Consider the following 22925-nt stretch of genomic DNA (forward strand, 5'->3'; position numbering starts at 1 on the left):
GGAACCTGCTTCCTCCTCTCTCTCTGCTGGACTACTTGTGATCTCTGTCTATCAAATAAATAAATAAAATCTTAAAAAAAAAGAGAGCTAGTTTATTTCTTTATTACAGGAGGAATAGTTCATATGCACCAAATAAATTAGTAAAAGAAAAAGTTATTCATCTTTTAGTTTTCCTCAAAATGTGGATATCATGAAATAATGTTTTTCATTAAAAATAAAAGCCTGATTGTGTTGGTACTCAACTCAAAATCCTCCCATGGCTTTCTAGAGACTTTCTTAGAATTACTTATTTTGGCTTCTCCCTAGTTGGGGATAGGTATTTGCACTTTCAGGGGAATAAAAGGAATTCTGATAGCACTGGCCTGTAGTATAAAATTAAAATTTTTCTCCAATCTCATCTTCTCCCACTTCCTACTTGAGGATGACGTTCGCTGTTGAAATATTCACCATTTTTGAGCACACTCAGTTACTTCGAATCCTTGGAAGTCAGTTCAATTCAATTCAGTAAATACGGCCTGAATGTCTAACAGGCTCAGAGGTATTTTCTCGGTTCCGGAGTTTGCATCCTTCTGGAACAGACGTTTTCTGACTGGGGTGCTCTTTCTCTCAGAAGCCCTGTCTCTTCATGATCCAGTCCTCTACTCAGTAAAGCTTTTCTTAAATCATCCAGGCAAGATTAATTGTTTCTGGTTCTGAGTTTCCAGAGCAGTATCTTTACATCTTGTGTATCCATCTTTTTTCTTTATGTTGCCTTATGATTGTTTATGATAATTTTTATGAATACCTTTAAACTATTTCCGTGGATAGTACATCATGCTGTCCTTTATACTCATGGTCTTTTCTCTGCCTGATCTCTGGAGCAGGCATTATTAGTATGACCATCCACAGAAGAGTAAATTGAGGATTACAAAGATTTATTAATTTTTGCAAAATCATGCAGTGAGTGGGTACAGATGTAGGATTCCAACTCCTGGTTATTTGGACTATTAAAGACTTCGGTGACCTGCCTCCAACTCTGACTCCGTTAGACAGTAAATCTTCTAAGGAACAATGTGCCCATTCATCTTGTATTCCTTACTTGCTTCGCAAAGTCAGAATAAGAAGCAAGCTATGTAGAGTGTCTACCCTACTGACTGGCATGTCCTGTATATAGATACTGTCTGCGCACTGATCAAGAAGGCATGTTTCTGTCTGCAAATCCCTAACTGCCTTTGGCTTAGAGCATTTACTTTAGAAAAATCTGTGATTGCACATTCTTTATCTTTCTTTCTGGTGGGTAAAATCCTGTTAAAAGCTTCTTGCGTGTTTCTATAACCTGGGACTTTCTTTCTCAAGGACAGGGACAGGGGTGGTGGTGTTTGTTATTTGTTATTTGAAATGTTATCAAGGTACTTCATGCCCTTATCTCCTGCTTTCTTTAGGGAGGGCAAGAACCTAACTTTGGTGGACACCTTGTTCCCTGCATAAAAATTTCCTCTTGTCATGGAGATTTGAGAAAGTTTACTTTTTCGGGGGTGAGGCCAATTAGTAAACACAGATGACCTGAGATTCCCGCATCCCAGCTCTTAAAAAACTCACCAGCCCTTAGTTTTAGTAGAGTTGAGCTTAGACTGAATTCTGGCCACTCGTCTCTTTTATGTGGCCTCAGAGTCTTTCTTTGCTTCTTTATCTTTGTGAGGTTCAGTTTTTGCTTTGACACACTTTGAGCTTGGGTTTGTCACTCAGTCTCCTTTCTCAGGAGTGATGATTCTTCTTCTGTTTCCATGAAATTATTTCCCAGTTTCCAACCCATTTAATCTTCAGGCTTTGGGAATGACATCAAAATTCCTAGGAATTCTAGAAGATACTCTAAATCTTATTTAAATCTAAGTTTTTCTTAATACTTTATTTATGTATTTCAAATGGGTGACCATGAAAACAAACTAAGAATTGGTATCTGTGATAGGGTTACATTTCGGTGGTTTTTCTTCTCTTCTATCCTATTCTATTTTATTCGTTTACACCTATGACTGGCTTATTAATATTATGAAATGATATCTAGGAATGAGGCTGTGTATCCAGTAACATGTAAAAATAGTTTCTACTTGTAATAGAAAAAATAAATTCTAAATGAAACCATTAAAAATTTAAAGATAATAACACAGATATTTAATGTCCAAAAGATAGTCCTAAAATGAAATTATAAATTGTAAGGTGGATCTCACTGTTACCTTTGAAAATTCTTGTTAAGTTCTCAGAGATGAGGTTCTGGGGAAGAAAATTAAGGTAAGTTTTTTAAAGATAAAGTTCTGCAAGTGAATATCTCTCATATCAGTGGCAGTTCACTGAATAAAGGATAGGTTTTTCAGGAAATTATATTATGATAATTAGATATCTAAATTCAGGAAAAAAATGAACTTTGATCTATACCTCATATATGCACAAAAATTAACTTGAAACAGATCATAGATAAAAATGTAAAACCTAAAATTAAAATCTTTAGAATAAAATATAGGAGAAAATTTTTGTGACCTTGAGTTCGGCAAATATTTCTTAAATACAACACTAAAACCAGAATTCATAAACTAAAAAAAAGATAATTCAAACTAATTAAAATTAGAAGTTTCTGTTTTTCAAGACCATGAGAATGAAAAGAGGCCACAGGTTGGGACAAAATACTTTTAGTCAAATCCCTGATAAATGGTAAGAAAACAAGCCACTGTAAATTTTGGGAAGAAGATTTAGACAACTATTTCACCAAGAAAAGATGTGAGTGACAAGCACATAGCAAGACTCTGGATATGATTAGTCATAGGGGAATGCAGATGGAGGCTACAATGTCTTATCACTATGTACCTTTTAGAGTGGCTAAAATCAAAATGATTGACAGTATCTCATACTGACAAGAATATGGGGAAATTTGATATATCATCCATTACTCATGGGGATATAAAATGGTACAAACACTTTGGAAAACAGTTTGGTAGTTTTCTAACAAGAAATGTATGCCCCTGCCATATGCGGTGGTCCTTCTACTTTTTAGGTATTTGTTCAAGTGAAATGGAAAACATATATCCATATGTACACTTGAATATGAACGTTTGTGGCAGTTTTATTTGTAGTAACCCCAAACTGAAAACAACTCACATGACTATCAAGAAGTGAATGGATAAGAAAACTGTCATATATCTATACAATGGAGCGTGTCTTAGTGATGAAAGAACCATTGATACAGGAGATAACATGGATTCTCAAAAATGATTACTTCAAAAGAAAGTAACCGGACCAAAAAATATGCACAATTCTTGCATATTCAAGGCAATACAAATCCTCCCTTTGAAACAAAGATCTTGTCTAATATTATCCTATTTTGGAGGATTAGGTATCTCATTTCTGGTATTTCCTATTTTAAGAATCAGTAGTGTCATCCAATCTCATTAAGCCAGCAGTAAAGAGATTTGGGGAGACTTTCATTAACCTTCCTAACTTTGTGGTTTCCTAAAAAGAAAAGTATGATGAGAAGTTGCTTGAAGAAAAAATGATAGACCTATAGAACTCTGCACTTATAGTAACATGTTTCTGTTTCTATAGACGGCTTTTAGCTAATTTATTGTTTACTTATTTCTTTGCTTTAAAATAGCCAACGGATTCTTGGTGCCTGGGTGGCTCAGTCGGTGAAGGATCTGACTCTTCATTTTCGTTCAGGTCATGATCCCAGAGTTATGAAATTGAGCTCGGCATCAGGCTCCACACTACGCTTAAGATTCTCTCCCTCCCTCTCCCTCTGTGCCCCTTCCCCTGCTTGTGTGGAGATGCACACTCTTAAAAAAAAAAAAAATAGCCAGCAGGTTCTGCAAGAATATCATAAAATAGCCTAAATAATATGAGCCTACCTAATCAACTGGTAATATCTACTAGCCTTCAGATCTATGTCTTACAATTTTAGGATAAAAGGGTTAACCTAATACCAGACTTCAGGAAACCTGTATGCAAAATGACCCCTTGTGCTTTCTCCCTTCCTTTTTAAAATCTCTTGGGCATTATTGAAAATTATATGTTACTTGTGATGGCCATTTTGTGTTCTCATTTTCACTTCCAGAACTGAGTAGTTGCCAATTCTGTATCCCATTCAGACCCCATTACCTATATGATTTCTGAACAGTTAAATTGTGCCTATATAAGAAATCACTGGAAGGGATTCACAAATCCCACATGTGGTAGAGTTAGTTCAGTGGGGGACCAGAAAACTCAGATGCCTGTGAATAATAACTGGAATTACATGGCATTAGTTTCTTGTGGAGATCCTAGGCATGAAATTGGAAGTGCCCATATATCCCACATTTTATACATTCAGTGCTCTTGCAAATTCAAAGGCTAACTCCAGACTTACATTTTGACCGTAACAAAACTATCATAAATGAAAACAATGATCTCAAGGTATTCGAGTTAAACCCACAAAAGAACACCAGAAAAAAAAAATAATTATGAAGAAAAAATAATTAAGAAAATTCCTCTAGTGTGTCTTATTCCATAATATTGGGCAGAAGCTGTCATTTCTGTAGTTATCTTTTGAGGGACACTATTTGAGTCTTAGAGTCTTAGGTTTCTAGAGGCTTTTAAATTAGTCTTATTTTGAGGCCACTCATATGTGGAGTTCCACTGTTACATAGACTGGAGACATGCCTGTCCTATATCTTTAATCTTGACTGTTGTAGCTATGATCAATAGAATTTGAAATTTTGCCTTCAGGCAAGGATAAAGCACTTGTGCATTACTATGTCATCTGGTAGATCCAGTTACCATGCCGGAGATCATGCAAACTTTGGAAGGTATCTCCTTTGGAAAGGTCGCTTGTACTTGCTTGACCTAATTATGAGTAGACCAAGTAAGTCCTGCCTGATATTTAGCTAGATCCATGTGCGACATTGTTGGGGTTCTCTAACTATTCCATATTCCGTAGGTTGTTTGTGTATGATCTCATAGAGAGAAAGTCAGTCTGCACTCGGAGATGTTTTCATAGCCCTTAATGCTAGTGGCAAAATTTTAGGTCAGGGTAGAGCAAGGATTTCTTCTCTTTTTGATGCTTTTAACTTGAGGACAATGTTTACTGTTTCTGAATTTCTTAACAACTCATGGTGACATGAACATGAAATAAAATTTTTGGATTGAGAGAATAACCTCGGTGAGTTGTTTCTGTGTAGGGAATACAGAGTTTATTTCGCCAGCTCCATCAGTGAAAACCTATTCAACCGGAAACTTTACAAACAGAAACTAACACATATTCATAGTTTGGAGATGGGCAGTTGTATGAGATTAATTTGCATCAGAAAAGTTTGAGGAGGAAGAGCAATTTTTTTTTTTAACTGTTATATATTCTGAGATTTTGTGTGACATGTAAAAACTATCTCTTTCATTATGTTAAGGGGAGTAAAAGAGTAATTTGACCAGGGTCCATTGGATTAATTGTGTCTCTCCTGAGAAGCCATTACAATTCACGATTATGGAGGCAGCATTCCTTTGATAGCCAGGATGTTTTTATTTATCAGAGGATTGAGCTGATTGCTTTGAGTTGATAAAAATCTTTCTAAATTTATTAGCACTTAATGTACCTGAGAGGTAACCTCCGTATTGACCAAGGAGGTTAGGCAGAGCATTGCCCTCAATTTCTGGAGTGATCTCTTATATGGGATCAAATAACAAATAACTGTTTGAGATATTGTCAAGTCTCTGAGAAGTCACTGATGTTTTTACCATTCTTTTTTTTTTTTTTCTTTTTAAGATTTTATTTATTTATTTGACACAGAAAGATAGAGGCAGAGAGAGAGAGGGAAGCAGGCTCCCTGCTGAGCAGAGAACCTGATGTGGGGCTCCATCCCCGGATCTTGAGATCATGACCTGAGCCGAAGGCAGAGGTTTAACCCACTGAGCCACCCAGGAACCCTTTTTACTGTTCTTAATTGTCTTCCATTTTGAAGTCACAATATCGTCAAGTCATGCCCAACTCCACAAGTACATCTACTGTTTGTACAAATGTTTTTTTTTCTTAACTTTTTCCAGGCTTCCAGCTCAGATCATAGGTACCCAGTTTAGTTATCTGAACAGATTAAGCATTAGGAAAGAAATGTCTTCAGTCGCTGTAAGTTCAGTGGTTACACCATATCCCATGCAGGGAATGCCTTTGCCATTTTTAAGGTAAGAGCCATATCAAACAGTATTAATTCAGGATCAAACAAGAGGGGTCTGTAAAATCAACCCGAGTATATTTAATTCCTGAATTATAGCCAAACATTCATGTATTCTCCTTCATCTAGAAGGGGTAAGATTGTAGGTTTAAGATTTGAGTAAAGTTTAATATTGGCTACGAAAGTAGACAATAAAAGGTTTTCATAAACTTTCACAGGATCAAATAAGAATTAACCAAGAGCTCTTGGCATGTAGAGCCCATGGAGTTAGTGGAAAAACCAAGTTCCACACCAGCAGAAGCTTCAAGCAGTTTGGCTGCTGCTGATACTTCACACAAGTAGGAAAGGCATGCCTTTGCTCCTGAATGGAAGGTTATGCTAATGGCAGTAGCATTTTGCATGAACCATCTTACTATGTCCTAATGCAGTCAGTCCTGTCTCTCATAAACAGCAAGATGGATGGTTTTCGTATAGTTAGGGATACCCAAAGTTGCAGGTTGCTGCAGACAGGACTTTAATGAGGAAGCTTGCCAGCATTTGGATCCATGGGAGATGTGAGGGCTGAGCTATATTAAAACAAACAATAATTATTGTCTACAAGAACTAGTCAACCTAAAAGCATATGAGCAAACTTGCTTTGCAAGTGAGCAAACAAATAAACAAACAAAAAACCCAAACCAGCCAAACAAAAACCTTGACTTGTCTTTTAGTTTGGAGACAGATATAATTGGAGAGCCTTTTATTTCAGAGTACAGAAGATACCCATCTTCTGAGATTGTGATCCAAATATTGCACAGATTCTTTATAGATTTAAAAGTTTTTTTCTTGATGCTCTCTGCAACTATATATATATATATATATATATATATGGAGTCCTGTGGACTGTTTCAGGAGAGCATGACGCTAAATCCTCTCCATGCCATTTCAGAGTGGATCCTCAAGCAAAAATCAAATCTTTAAGGTTATCATTTAGACACCGAGGGAAATATGAGAGAGTTCTCATCATACCTGAGGCATAACCAACCAGGTATGCTGCTGATTGTCCCACCAGAAATCAAACAGATTACTAACAACTATTACCTACCGTGTCGAAAGAAGATGGCAAATGAATCTGCCATTGTAAAGTTTTTATTTAGCAGGTAGAAACTCCCTGGAATCTAGGGAGCAGGGTTTGATTACCCTCAGGGCTTGTGCAGATAAGTAGCCTTTTCCCTTAAGCTCCTTAACTGGCCATGGGGGAGTGCTGCAGGGACTGGTTCATGGCACAGAGTGTCCCTGCTCTAAGGGAGGCTCAATAAGAGATATTCCTCCCGAGCTTGCTTTTTGTGCCAGAGCACACTGCGGTATAATTCAGGCAGGGGTTTATATAGAATAATTTAAATTTTTATAAAGTCAGCTCCATATATTCTGCTCAGGTTACTTGAATCTTTGGCAAAAAGAGTAGAGGGTAACTGATGTGGTATCTGGTTTGTAGAGGCTAGTAGGTGCACAAAGTTGCACACCTCCATTTTTTGCATCATACTTGGAGAACCAACTGGTCACTTATAAGTACTACATAAATAAATATAATTTCTGAAAAGCGGATCTCTAGTATGTTCAAGTTAGGTCAAGGGGAGAATTGTGGATTGGTGCTATTGCTATCGTTTTGAATCCACTGTATGCAGTTGTATGATAACTAGGTAGAATTTTAGTAAACTCTATGCAAATTAGCTATTGCAGAAGTCATTCTAGTTAAGTCATATATTTGCATATTGTGGAGTCAGCAAATTATAGCCCTTGAGCTAATCCCACCTGCTTCCTGTTTTCATACAGCCTACAGGCTATGAGTGATTTTTGTGTTTTTAAAAGGTTGGAAAAAATCAAAAGAAGAATAATATTTTATGACATGAAAATTCTATGACATTCAAATTTCAGTGTCCATAAAGTTTTATTGAAATACAGCTATGCTAATTTGTTTACATATTATCTATGGCTGCTTTCACACTATGACTGCAGAGCTGAGTAGTTGTAATAGAGATCATATGCACCATAAAGCCGGAAATATTTACTCTCTGGCTTTTAGGAAAAAGTTTGCTAAACCCTGTATTAGAGTGACCCAGTATGCTAATATTTATATATGATACTTTTTTGTTATTTTGACTTAACTGATATCTGAGGTATACTCTGTATACTTCAAAGAATAACTTGTGTAATACAGTAGAAATGGAGACTCTAAGATGTAGATTTTCCAGTAATTTGATGCATTGAATAGAGTATGGTATTTGGGATCACATGGTGTTTGCCACCTACCAACTCTGTGCCTTTGTGCAAATATATTAATAATTCTACACTGTAGCAATTAATAAATAAATGTTGGCTTTAACAATTGAGCAGTTCTTAAAGAATTATATGCAACCAAATTAGGAAAAAGGGTATAGATTATTATTTCAAAATACAATTTTGTTTGATTTAGCATAACTTTCCTTCTTTTTTTTTAAAATCTGAGAGTCTTTTATTCCTAACTGTGGTGATGAATATACTTCTTCTTTTTATGAAGATACCATGGTTGTAGGAGTTTTTTTTTTTTAATTTTTAATTTTCCAAAAGGCAAATTAAAACCATGGCAGCACAATTACGTACATATACCCACACATACACAGAAGTATATATATGCATATGTAAATAGACATATATACACATGTGTAGTCAGGTGTCAAATGTTTTTATATTTCTTCATTTTTAAAGTTTTAAGTGTCAAATAATTTTAAGTTCTCTAAGCCATATGGCCCGATGCCTTTACTTCCACCTACATTCTGAAATACTTCTGTACTTTATACACATAGCTCTTTAAGTAAGGATTACAGTATACATGATTATTGAGAAAATATTCCAATCCTGATAGAATATGAAGTAACATTTAAGTGACTGGTATCATACTGGCCCTTTGTTGCTATGATGATTACTTAAATGGCATGTCTTCTAAGATATTGACTTATGTCCTGTGAGTAGAATCATTTTCCTGTTTTTTCCTAAGAAAAAAATTCTACCAAGATTTTAGAATTCATTGTGATTCATAGCTTCTGTGTCTACAGAAGTATTTTGAGTGCACTCTTCTCTAACACAAACACTTCATGGATTGATCTCCCATATTACATGTCAGAGCAAATGGCCAGCTGCTCTCAGAAAATAGGGCAATTCCCATTACAGCCTCTACTCGAAACTTTTTTATTTTCATGGGCAATTTAAAGAATGTGACTTAGGAATTACATCTATTCTTTTCGGACAGTATATGCCCAATTACTTAAATATCTAACTTGTATCTATTGATCTCTATTGAAATCCCTTTGTCCTCACAAACCTTTGTGGAATTCTCTAAAACTGTACAGATGTTTGTTCTGAAAGGTTAAAAAAAAAAAAATAGAAACCCTGGGGAGCTCTTGTGCACAAGAATAATTCTGACACAGCCCATCCATTTGCACCTATAAAATCCCATAAATTGGTTTATTTCATGTTCACAATTTTATGTCTTTTATAAGCCTTTCAGTGAAGTTGTTTTTATTTCTGGTGATGACATATATAAAATGATATATAAAATGAATTTTAAACATCACAAAATTCATATCAGAGTCAAGATTTGTATATATATATATATAGTATTAATAGACATAATGGGACTGCCTCACATGTTACTGATAGAAACATTGCCAAATATTTTTATCAAAGTATAATTAAGGATCTTCAAAGAATAATGAATAATGGGTAAAGTACTGAGACAATGAAGAGAAGGAAATGCTCTCTTATTTTTTAAAATATATGAGTAAATGAAATTCTACAAACCTGTAGACTTCATAGCTCCAAATTGATGTAAGACAAATCTTAAATTATTGAAAGACAGTTTATTAAATTACTTGGGAAAAGAAGCACTTATTTCTAACTCGTAACATTATTTTGATATTTTAAATTCTTATGAGACGATATTCTTCCTCCTCCTTTGCTGAGGTCACTGGCTTAGGAATGCATCGCTGGAGGAGACTTTGATTGCAGGTAATTCACATGGAGCCGACTTCAAATTGTGGGTTAATCAGTATGATTCACTGGTGTGATATGGCTGTCAACAAAAATTTAACATTATCATAAGTTCATTACAAGAAATAAACTGTCTGGAGCAAATGCAATAATATTCTGCTCTATCCAGAACTGGCACAGTCACAAGGGGTGTTGTATTCTCTCCTGAATTCCATGTGTTGCAAGTAAAATTAAAAGAACAGAATGTGTTATTAGCTGAGTGACCAAAGGGGTTAGAGGAACTGAAATTATATCAAGGAAGGGGACAAGAGGTTTTGTAGCTTTCAAGAATGCCCAATTCATCTGTTAGGGTGAGGGATGATTGCACTTGGGATTTAGTTCTAACTTCACAGACTTAAATTTATTTTTGCTATCTGCTTAATTTTTTGAATTTTTTTTCTGTAGACATAGGAGTTTCCCTACAGTTGTTTGGATGTCTAATCTTTTCCTGTGTATTTTAAATGTATTTTAGATTTTAAGTTTCTGTATATGATTACAATGTGTCCAACTAGATCATAACCTACTTCATTCAGTTATTTGTCCACTTCTAAAATATTTTACTAAACTATTTTATTTAATGTGTCTTGATAGTACTTATTGATCTGGAAGTTTGTGCTCATCTTCAGTAATCTTATTTAAAAAACAATTTTGACTCTTAACATCAGTCAACATTATCAATTTCTGGGGCGCCCAGGTGGCTCAGTGGGTTAAAGCCTTTGCCTTTGGCTCAGGTCATGATCCCAGGGTCCTGGGATCGAGCCCCACATTGGGAATCTCTGCTCAGCAGGGAGCCTGCTTCCTCTTCTCTCTCTGCCTGCCTCTCTGCCTGCTTGTGATCTCTCTCTCTCTGTCAGATAAATAAATAAAATCTTAAAAAACAAACAAGCAAAAAGTCATTATCAATTTCTTCTACTTCCCCAGAAATTAAAGAAGTAGACAGTTGTGGTATAAAGTGTGGCTAATTGAAGCACAAGCTTGATGGCATTTAATTCTGTAATTTTACTTTGTGATCTATGACTATTCCCTAGCCTGCCTTAATAATAATAATAATAATAATAATAACAATAATACATATTTCATATAATTGCATTAAGAATTTTAGGATATGCCTCATGTAAAGCAGTTTGCATAGTATATTACACCAGTAATATACTAAACATCTTATTTTTGTATTATTTTTTGTGATAAATATTAGAAATAAGCTTTAGAATTTTGGAGTTTTGAAAGCAGTCATATTTGTTTTCTAGAGTTGCCACAACAAAGGACCATAGACTGAGTGACTTAACTAACAGAAATTTATTTTCTCACAGTCCAGGAAGCTGGACGTCCAAGGTGGAAGACCAAGGTGTTGGCAGGGCTGATTTCTTCTGAGGCCTTTTTACTTGGCTAACAGATGGCCACCTTCTCCTTGAATCTTCATATGGTCTTCTCACCTGTGTGTCTGCGTCCTCATTTCCTCAGGAAACCAGTCATGTTGGATTAGAGCCAACCCCTATGACCTCATTTTCCTTAATTACCTCCTTAAGGACCCTACCTCCAAGTGAAGTCGCATTCTGAGGTACGGGGTGGAGGTTAGAACTTGAAGAACTTGAAGAACTTGGAGGGAAACAATTAAGGTGCGAACTCAAGTTGTGTCAAATTCATTTTAGAAAACTCTGCAAAGGTGAATTTCCCCATCAGGAGACATGTACGATCGTGTAGATTGCTGCAGTATTCACACAGCCTGCTCATGGAAGCGGCCTGAGTGTCCAGCAGAGGATGGGTGGACAAAGAAAATGTGGCGTGTGCCTACAATGCAATATGGTTCAGACTTAAAAAAGAAGGAAATCCTCCCACTTGAGACAGCATAGGTAAACCTGGAAGGCACCGTGTTAAAGGGAAATGAGTCGGACACAGAAGGACAAATACTACATGAAACCACTTATAGGCGGTATCTCTAATAGTCAGATTTATAAAGGCAGAGAGTAGAATGGTGATTTCCAGGGAGTTGAGAGAGAAGGAAATGGGGAGGTGTCAGTGAAAAGTATACAAAAGGGCCAGTGATGCAGGATGTGTCATCCTAGAGGTCTGCTGTATACCATAAAGCCTATAGGTAATGTCACGGCAGTATATACTCAAAAAATTTGTGAAGAGAATAGATCTCAAGTGTTCTTATCACAAAAAACAATAAGAAAATAAAGCACTAAGAAACTTTTGGATTGTTTACATCAATTGTTTACATTAAACTTGTATAGCTTTTGTACGTCAATCATATATCAAGAAGGTGGTTTTAAAAATCCATTATCTATTTCCGACTTTGCAAGTGCTGAGCATCTACAGGGCACTTCATTTCCTGGGTGAAATAAATGACACAACAAGAGCTGCAGGCCTGTTTGTGGTCTTCTACACAACACCACCTGCTATCAGAGTCTCTAATTCTATAAAGTCAATTTCATGTTCCATGCATAGTTAGAACGAGGCATAAACCGGAGGCAACTTGAAGGTGTTCAGAGGTGATATATATAGGTAAAAACATTTAAAAAAAAATAAAAAGAAGTTCTAACCAAGCTTATGCTTAGATTTCAAGAAATGAATAAAACCCTGTCACAGGAAGTGGCTAGTAGAAGACTTCAGGTCAAAGAAACAGGTAGCTCTGAGACTCCGTGAAGGTTTTGTGGTCCAGTAAGTCCTTGACTGGTCCTTCAAAGACAGCTTGAATTTAGGGCTGTGAGGGCAGAGAGTGGTGGCCTGGGGAATGACTTCACCTATATTCTTGCTTAACTGAAATGGGAGAGTGAGACATTTATAATTCCCATGAGAAGGAAGGCAGGAGCAACGGTCTAAAGAGTTGAAGGGGAAGACACTTCTGAGGACAGAGATCACTTTCCTTAGATTTGTTAAAGAAGCAAATATTTTTCTACTTTCTACCCTCAGGCAGGTTTTGAAAACTCTTAGAGATAATCTTCCCAAGATTACTTAAGTGTCGATACATCATAAACGACACTGAAGTGCTTTCGATTCTTCTGGAATCAGGGAATCATGCATAGCTTGTTTTGTTTTTGGAGCAGTATCTTTTTTTTTTTTTTTAATTTTCTCTGCTTAAAATCAAGCAGAAAACACACATACCTTGTTATATACTAACATTTTCACAGTACGTCGTTGGTAGAAGAGAAGGACTAAAAACAAAAATGTGTTTGCAGAGATCCAAAGAAAGTGCATGTCTGGGCCTCGCCTCCCACAGCCTCGAGAAGTTGTTCAAGATGAGCCACTTCGTAGTCTCTAGCTCTAAACAGGGTCGCAGAATTCATTGCCAGGTATTTTAGGAAATCGTAATTCAGTAATAATGCAAGGCTCTTCTTGTCCAAAGCTGTGTAGACCAATATTGCTCCCATTCGTAAAGGTTATCTTGGAAGATAGGGTGCTCCGTACATCTGGGTCTTGGGTGCATCGGGATGATCTGTGAGGATCTCTAGGCCCTGCGGTCTCTCAGATTTGTAGAGGAGCTGAGTGCCCAAAAGTACTTCGAAGTATTACTGGATCCCTGCCGCAGCCTCATTAACTGCAGACGACTCATTATCTGTGTTCTCCTCAGATTTCTTGTAATGTGCATAGAATGGAGTCCACATTCTCTCTGGCAGGAAGATAAAAGACCCGTTGCTGCCTGGTAGTTAAGTCTCCATCCTCTAACAAGCCATGGTTTTAGTTCTTTAGGAATCTTTAATTCTGTTCATGAATACTTCCTCAGTGTCAACAGTAAGATCTACTGGGGCCCTTTACTTGTGAGGAGGCTGAGGTGTCTTTCTGGTCTACCACCATCTGCATTTCCATGTGTTTTCTGTTTGTTCTTTTTGAACTTTCAGTTCAACACTTTTCTATTGGCAGAACAGACGTCTTCTTTCCTGGGGCAGCCCCCACCCCCATCTTCTTCTCTGGATATTGTCCCTAGTTGGCTCTCTAAAGTTCACTGTTTCCCAGATTGGCCTCCACATATTTGAGTACTCTGCTTCCTAGAACCCATTCAATCCAATTTTTATTCCAACCCTGTAATGTAAAAGCATTTCACTTGCTTATCCGTTATGGCAACCTTTACGTAAAGGTTGTATAGTTTATTTTGTAAACTGTTTTGCTTGCGACTCTATCATCTGTATTCTTTGCCAGCCATAGCTCTTGCTACATTTCCCTTACACTATATACATCAGTCTTACAGAAATGCTCTAAAAATCTAAATGGGTTCTACTTCTGCCATTTGCTTCCATATGCATGTGCTCTTGACTGTAGGAATGCCCCTTCCCCATGTGCTGGCTGGCGAATTTCTCATCCTGTAAGATTTGGTTCAGTCACAGCGCTCACAAGGGTACTTCCCCTGATCCTACACGCTCGCAAGGGTACTTCCCCTGACCCTACACGCTCGCAAGGGTACTTCCCCTGACCCTGCACGCTCGCAAGGGTACTTCCCCTGACCCTGCACGCTCGCAAGGGTACTTCCCCTGACCCTGCACGCTCGCAAGGGTACTTTCCCTGACCCTGCACGCTCGCAAGGGTACTTCCCCTGACCCTGCACGCTCGCAAGGGTACTTCCCCTGACCCTGCACGCTCGCAAGGGTACTTCCCCTGACCCTGCACGCTCGTAAGGGTACTTCCCCTGACCCTGCACGCTCGCAAGGGTACTTCCCCTGACCCTGCACGCTCGCAAGGGTACTTCCCCTGACCCTACACTAATCAGAGTTTCGTTCTTTCCCCATGCAACCATTTCCCATGGGTCCTGTTTCATAGTGCTTATCCGTAATGCTTACCCAATGCTCTAAAGTTCTGACTTCTTTGTCTATTATTATAATAGACTATGAGCTGTTTCCTAATAAGAACCATGGTTTCTAAATGTTTCCATCTTTTGCAATAAGATGGAGGATTATAGCTAATTAATGAATAAAAGAATCAGTAAACACAACATGAATATAACATACACTAATACCCAACTACATACATCAACAGGAAATTGTCCAAAGCTCTGTTCAGAGGAGAATGACCCTAAAACTGCATTGCCTTACTATCCTTCCTTTACTGTCAATGTCATTGGAAATAAATCTGATTCTCAGTGTTGAGTATGAAATGATAAATGATAAAGCAAATCTCTGAACTCTTGCAGTCAGAGGAGATGCTCAGTGATACCGTACATGAAGGAAAGAAGCATTTCTATTTTGGCATAGCAAAGGAAACCATTTTCAGCTCAAACATCAACAAGAAAGTTAGTTTCCTCCAAAGGAGCAAATTATAGTAACACTTTTGCAACAAAAGCATGTGGCAGAATGCAAGCCACAGAAGCAGAACACAGAATTATGGAGTCAGAGAACAAAGAGTATTTCAATTGGAAGGAAGAAAGACAGAAAGCTACAGGGCAACTAGAGGCCACACACATGACACTTATTATCTCATAAACTAATGGGTGGCCTTTTTAAAAACACATTTAAGGGACAAAGGCTGATTACTTCAAGTGAACCTGAAAAGTATAATAAAAAATTTAGAATTATCTTCATTTACATTGAACCAAAGATGGAAATTTTTAGGCATACCCAAAAGAAAAAGAGGTATGGCAACAATTCAGTCGCTGTAAACCAATGTCCCAGCAGGCAGGGAGTGAAGTAGTGAAAAGAATTCTAAAATTCATCTTTGGGGGAAAGAAGGGGGAATAATCAGAGAATTTTTGCAAGAAATAAGAATAAGATAAACTGCAAAAATGAAACAGTGTGTCATATATCTTAAAATGATAATATTGATACACAAAGAAAGATTGATGGAATAGAAAAAGATCATTATTTATATAATGTAAATACATTAAAGGAGTAGAATCTTAAGTCAGTAATGTAATTTCTAATCAAGTAATGACAGAGGAAAGCCATTTAATTCTTTTCTCTTCCCTCTAACACACTGGAATCAAGGCAACAACAACCCCAACAAAGAAGGAACATTTTAAATTCAGTAAGAATTTTAGCTAGGTGAGGCTTGTCGAAGTATTATTATTTTACTAAAATTCTTATCTGATTTCCTTTTTACTTGGGTTTGTGGCTTAATAGTCAATACAGTTGATGCCCCAGAGTATCCATGCTTTCAGCATGTGATTTGTCATATGTCTCTGTCTCTCTGTCTCTCGTTCACTGTCTCCATCTTAATCTCTGTCTATCTGTCTCTTTCTGTCACACACACACACACACACACACACACACAGACATACACACACATCCCTTCATTCAGCAAATACTAAGTCATTTACACAGCACATTCCTCTTTAGGAACCATTGTGTCTCATTCTAAGTGTACATTTATACCAGGCAGTTGTGTTGTATGGTTATTCTTTGTTTTATCATCTCGTCTGCTCTCCTGTTTTTCTTCAAGTTACATTCAGGGATTCAGTTTTTGTTGGGTCCTTTCTGCCTTTAAGATACTGATTTACCCTTTTATTTTTTTTTTTTTAAAGATTTTATTTATTTATTTGACAGAGAGAAATCACAAGTAGTCGGAGAGGCAGGAAGAGAGAGAGAGAGGGAAGCAGGCTCCCCGCTGAGCAGAGAGCCCAATGCGGGACTTGATCCCAGGACCCCGAGATCATGACCTGAGCCGAAGGCAGCGACTTAACCCACTGAGCCACCCAGGCGCCCCCTGATTTACCCTTTTGATATTTTCTAGATGAGCAGAAAATAGGCTTATAAGCCGAACTTCTCTGTATTCTTGGTTTTTCAAGGTAAGGTGAATAGGAGGATGGTCTTCTCTGCTGGTCATACTAGAGGTAGCATCTCAGCTTTCGTGGTGGTCCCTCTGTTCGCATGGAGGGAGGGAAAGAAGGAGAGTCCAAGGAGTCGGGGAGGGAGTGATTTTTTATAGAATTGGTTTATATGATTTTGGGGAAATGGCAAGTCCAGAATTTACAGGGCGACAGGGCAGAAACTCAGGGAAGAGTTGATGCCACAGCTGGAGTTCAGAAGCCTGGCAGAGATGGAACTCTCTCTTCCTTGGGGCCCTTCCATCTTTTTCTCTATGGCCTTCAAGTGGTAAGATGAGGCCCATGTACATATGGAAGAGGAGATGCTCTTCCATATGTTAATCTCATGTAAAAAGTATCTTCCCAGCAACATCTAGACCGGTATTTGACCACATAAGTGACTAGTCAAGTTGACACAGAACATCAACCATCACAGTGATTCATCAGTCCCCATTTGCCCGTGCTCTTTCCTTCCCCAAACAATGAGCAAATAGTGGCAGACAGAAGCATACCCAACACCAACCTTTTTCTATTTGAAAGAATTTAAAATCCTTTTTATTCAAATCTGTATGTCTTTGCTGTATTTCTAGGAACTTTTTGAAATATCTGAAATTCTGTTTTTTTTATCTTAGCATTATTTAATGATTTTGAGGCTTATTCTTCTAATTTTTTTTTTTAAGATTTATAAATTTGAGAGAGAGAGAGAGAGAGGGCATTCTCACGTGAGCTAAGAGGAAGGGTAGAGGGAGAGGGAGAGCAGACTCCCCAGTGAGCATGGAGTCCTGTGTGGGGCTCCGTCTCAGGACCCTGAGATCATGACCTGAGCTGAAATCAAAAGTTGGAAGCTTAATCTGCTGAGCCACCCAGGCATCACTTGTATTAACTTTTGTGTTTACTAATGATAACATTACTTTATTTTATTTTTAATGTAAAATATACGTTTATGTGGATACTTATATATGGAAATTACTTGAATTATTTGACCTCAGATGAAAATTCCTCCTGAAAAAATTTTCTCTTTGCTTCTACAGGTTTCCACAATCACTAGAGATCCGTGACTTAGAATTTTCAAGTAAATTAACATCTTGCAACTCTTTGGGTTACCCACGTAGTTTCTGTTGGGTGATAAGCCTCCCCGGGGGCTGGGATGTGGTTGCAAAACTCTCAGAAAAGATACATTTTTGTTTTTCTTCTCTGCTCAGGGCCTAATTATCTGAAAGGATTTCTTGCATCAAGGCAGTGATAACAGTTATTGATAGTTTTCTCTCCAGAGTAATTGTTTCTTTCCTACTATGTCATGCATGGATGAAAGAATTATGTTTATTTGTTGATATTATTTTTTTGTTATTATCAAAGAAAGTGTCAGTGTAGTCAACTGGGTACATTAAATGTATAAGTTATTTAAGTATGATTTTCAATTTATCACATTTTTCCTTATTTTTTTTTAAATCACTGCTCTATTGGAAATATCTTGTTTCTATTGAAGTATTGTTATGAATTCTCTTATTTTGAACTCGTACTGTCAGAGGATTTTTCTATTTGATCAAGCATTTCAAAAAACTCATCTTTTGGGTATTCTGAGTACAGTTGACCTCTAAACAATACAGGCGTCAGGGGTGTCCCTGCAGAGTTGAAAGTCCACATATAATTTTTGAGTTCCCCAAAACTTAACCACTAATAGCATACTGTTGAAGGGAAGCCTTATCAAGAATTTGAAATGAGCTCTTCATAAATAGGCATTGATTGTAGTTAAATTAATTTGGGATCGGCACTAAAAAATATTAAAATACATACGTGCCTATTTTATTCTGAGAACTTGGTATCAGCTGTTGAGTAATTCAGTGTCAAGACCCCCTATTGGGGTTTCTGACTCCATGAAGTTGCAACATAGGGAAGTGTTTGGAAACGGAAAATTATGACTCCCAGGCTTGACCCTATTCGTAAGCCCTCTCCTCTTGGAATCTAGGACACAGAGGACAAAGCTTGGGAATCACTTGAAAACAAATTCGTTGTTTTGGGTAGAACTCATGCATGCACATATTTCAGACTAATAAATATCTGGACAAGGAAAATCTGAAGTTTTCCTTGATAAAGTGGATTCCTTCTGGGTAGCACAAGTTGCTTTTCAAGGCTAAACCTGAATCCTTCTTGCTAAAACGTTCATGTACCTCCTCAGTTAACAGAAAAGGCTACTGCTCACTGTTCCATAGGCCATATCTCCTCTCCTTGAAGATTAGGTGTCCATTCAGCTTTCTTTCTTTCAAGCTGAAATGAACCTTGTTTTTCTCTCTTTCTCTCCTGGGGACAATCCCCTGACTTTTCGTCACTTGGTAAGTTCCTCTGTGTCCTCTTGCTCACACCCCCATAACCCCTGCTTGTCAGGGTGTCTGAGTATCCACAAGCTACCCACGGTCCGCCCTGTCCTTTTTATTCCGATGTGGCACAGATAGCGATCAACTCTGCGAGAATCTGTGTTCTCCTGCAGGTTTCCACAAGGAAGCAAAAGACCTTCTTCCTCTGGCAAGTGATCATTTTAGATTTTATTATTTTTTATTATGTACATTTTATGAAATCCACAATGTGTCTGCAGACGGCCCCTTAAATAAACAGTGTTATCACCTCAGCTGGGCACCTCACGCTGAGCAAAACAGGGTGGCCCTCCATTGACAGTTCTTTTCTGCTTCCTAAAACTGTTGACCGTCTCTAAATATTTCATTTCTTTTTAGGAAAAACGCGGGGAAGTTGTTAGATGTAGCTCAGTTCTTTTAAAAGTTTAGACTCTGTGTCTTGTCAGCAGAACAAATAGACACAGCTCCAGTGGGCCCTGCATATGAAATCACTAGCAGGATAATCCTACAGGATGCCAACTTCAATGCTTCAGTGAAAAAGCACTTCAATAATAGTTTGCTACAGAGGTATATTTTACAATCCAATGAGCTAACAAATTCTAACCCACCGAGCTTAAAACAAGATGAAATAAAATAAAACATAAAATGTTCTTGTTCTGCAGAACTGGGCATGGCAATTTCTTGTGGCTTTTTTGGAAAAATATTACATTTCAGATGGCTCGTCTCATGGAGTTGGGTAGAGATAATTCATCAGAAAATATTCATTAATAGCTGTGTGTGATTAAAAAGCTGTCCAAGTTCTTTTCCCCCCCCTCATGGTCTGAAAAGATTTTATTTAAAGCCTTAAGCAGGATAAATTAATGTTCTGTTCATCCCTTCTGCTGTCTTCACTTGTTTATTAATTAGCATAATCTTCTAACATTTAGCAAGATAAAGCCTGCTGAACACTGGGGAGATACATTTAGAAAAGAAATACAAAAGCTGGTGAGAGTTCTACCTTGTAGCCGGGCTTCTTTCTTTATTAATTTTAATCAAAGGAGGTTTGACTGTAAACACATCATCACTTCATATTTACATGTAATGCTTCCTCATTAGCAACAAGAGAGAGACGGAGGATTCAGGTGATAAATATGGCTGTCCTAAATGTATTGTGGTACCTTTGAGTCAAAGATAAAGTGGGGGAACTCTGAAGATGTTTCAGGACAAATGTAATACATGGGTCACCATGACCAGGATAGTAGGCTGTGTGACACAGCACAGGCTGTCCATCTTCTCAGAGTCTGTGTTAGACCTGCCTATCCCATTGACAATATGCCAGCCATTATGATATGTCAGTCACAAGATGCAAAAGTGACACACACTTGGCCTTCTGGGAGCATTGTGTGGTAGGAACACACAGACACTAGTTAAATAAGCATGCAATAAATATTTAACTAAACCTGTGAGAATTACTTGAGATCATAAAAGCAACAGCAGTGCCAAATTTAATCTGGGAAGGTTTTCCTGAGATAACACTTACTTTCAAAGTCTAACAAGGTGAGGCACCTGGGTGGTTCAGTTGGTTAAACAATTGCCTTCAGCTCAGGTTATGATCCTGGAGTCGTGGGATCAAGTCCTGCATCAGGCTCCCTGCTTAGCAGGGAGTCTGCTTCTCCCTCTGACCTTCCCTCTTCTCATGCTCTGTCTCTCTAAAAAAATTTAAAAAATAAAAAATAAAAAAGTCTAACAAGGTGAAAACAAGAGAGAATATTTTTGGTTTTGTTGATTAGTTTGTCTTTTGGTTGAATATTTGATGATTACATGATAAACAGTTATTTTCAAATAGTGCTCTATATTAAAAAAGAAATTGAGGTTTTAAATATTTTTCCATAGAAAACACTTACGATGGAAGTTTTTTTTTTTTTTTTTTTTTAGGATTTTATTTATTTGACAGAGAGAGAAATCACAAGTAGGCAGAGAGGCAGGCAGAGAGAGGGGAGAAAGCAGGTTTCCTGCAGAGCAGAGAGCCCGATGTGGGGCTCGATCCCAGGACCCTGGGACCATGACCTGAGCCGAAGGCAGAGGCTTTAACCCACTGAGCCACCCAGGTGCCCCTACGATGGAAGATTTTTAAGGGCCATTTTTAAGAGAAATTTTTAACTTTTAAGGGCAATCATTTCTAAGAATTGCATTGAGTTTAGTAACTTCAAAGTAGTGTTTTGATGATATGGGTTTATAGATTCCCAAACTCTTCCCTTGACAATATAAAGGTTTCCAATAAGAATGTATGAACATGGGGGCACCTAGGTGGCTCAGTGGGTTAAGCCTCTGCCTTCGGCTCATGTCATGATCTCAGGGTCCTGGGATCAAGCCCCGCATTGGGCTCTCTGCTCAGCAGGGAGCCTGCTTCTCCCTCTCTCTTGCTGCCTGCCTCTCTGCCTACTTGTGATCTCTGTCAAATAAATAAATAAAATCTTTAAAAAAAAATGTATGAACACGGGCACCTGGGTGGCTAGGTCAGTTGGGCGTCTGATTCTTGATTTCGGCTTAGCTCATGATCTCAGGGCCCTGGGATTGCGAGCTTAGTGGGGAGTCTGCTTGAGATTCTCTCTCTCCATCTCCCTCTTCCCCACCTCCCACTGACACACACGCTCTCTAAAATAAATAAACAAATCTTTAAAAATGAAGACTGTAAGTATAAACACACAAAAACATACAACTCTCACTTGTCAGGGGGAAAATTTCTCTCTAAATGTGCATATTGGGGGCGCCTGGGTGGCTTAGTGGGTTAAGCCAATGCCTTTGGCTCAGGTCATGATCTCAGGGTCCTGGGATCGAGTCCCGCATCGGGCTCTCTGCTCAGCAGGGAGCCTGCTTCCCTCTCTCTCTCTCTCTCTGCCTGCCTCTCCATCTACTTGTGATTTCTCTCTGTTAAATAAATAAATAAATAAAATCTTAAAAAAAAATAAAAATAAATGTGCATATTGAGGAAAAACACAGAATGAGGCCCAAATGATAACATAGAGGCTAGTCATGGGTACTTAATCTGAAATGGATTTAGGTGCAAAAACATAACTGCTATTCCAGTCTGTACTCAAATGACCCGGTGCTGTCTTCTTAATGAGAGGAATTAAGTATAATGCTTCTGGACAACAAAATATATAACATTAATTCTTAGTCTGTGTTACATTATAGGTTCAAAGGCCTTTTCAATTCATTAGGAAAAGACAAAACTTATTCTCAACAGATTTAATAAATCTCAGATAATATGCTAAGCCTATTTTTGTTAATTTTGAAAATAGCAAGCCAGTTGGGTTTCCGGGGGTCCCTCTGTTGCTCCTGCACCCCCACCCTTCTCAATTCTCTTACTTTGTCCTGTCCCTCATTTTTATCACTTTCTTGTCCCTTCTTCCTTCTTTTAAAATTTTGTTCATATTATATGTCCTTCTCTTTATTAGAAGTGATGTGATTTATCTTCTAAAGATAAATTTCCCAAGGAGTTGAAACTGACAAACACAGTAATTCCTTGGTCCTAAAGAAATCTGCTTCCACTATTTTATGTTTTCAAATGCATTTTTGATATGTTATAGAATTTCCATTCATTTTTCTTTCCTACTTTATTTTAGCCATCACATGTATTACTACATTTCAGAATTCTAAAAC

The 22925-nt window shown here is 37.7% G+C and overlaps 1 pseudogene; it reads right to left on the bottom strand.

The window, feature by feature from the left end:
* Positions 1-13360: 13360 nt before the first annotated feature.
* Positions 13361-14934, bottom strand: LOC101682171 (annotated as a pseudogene).
* Between the last annotated feature and the right edge of the window lie 7991 nt (positions 14935-22925).

The sequence above is a fragment of the Mustela putorius genome, unplaced genomic scaffold (assembly GCF_011764305.1).
Source record: "Mustela putorius furo isolate JIRA1106 unplaced genomic scaffold, ASM1176430v1.1 tig00000813_pilon_pilon_pilon, whole genome shotgun sequence".
Lineage (NCBI taxonomy): Eukaryota > Metazoa > Chordata > Mammalia > Carnivora > Mustelidae > Mustela > Mustela putorius.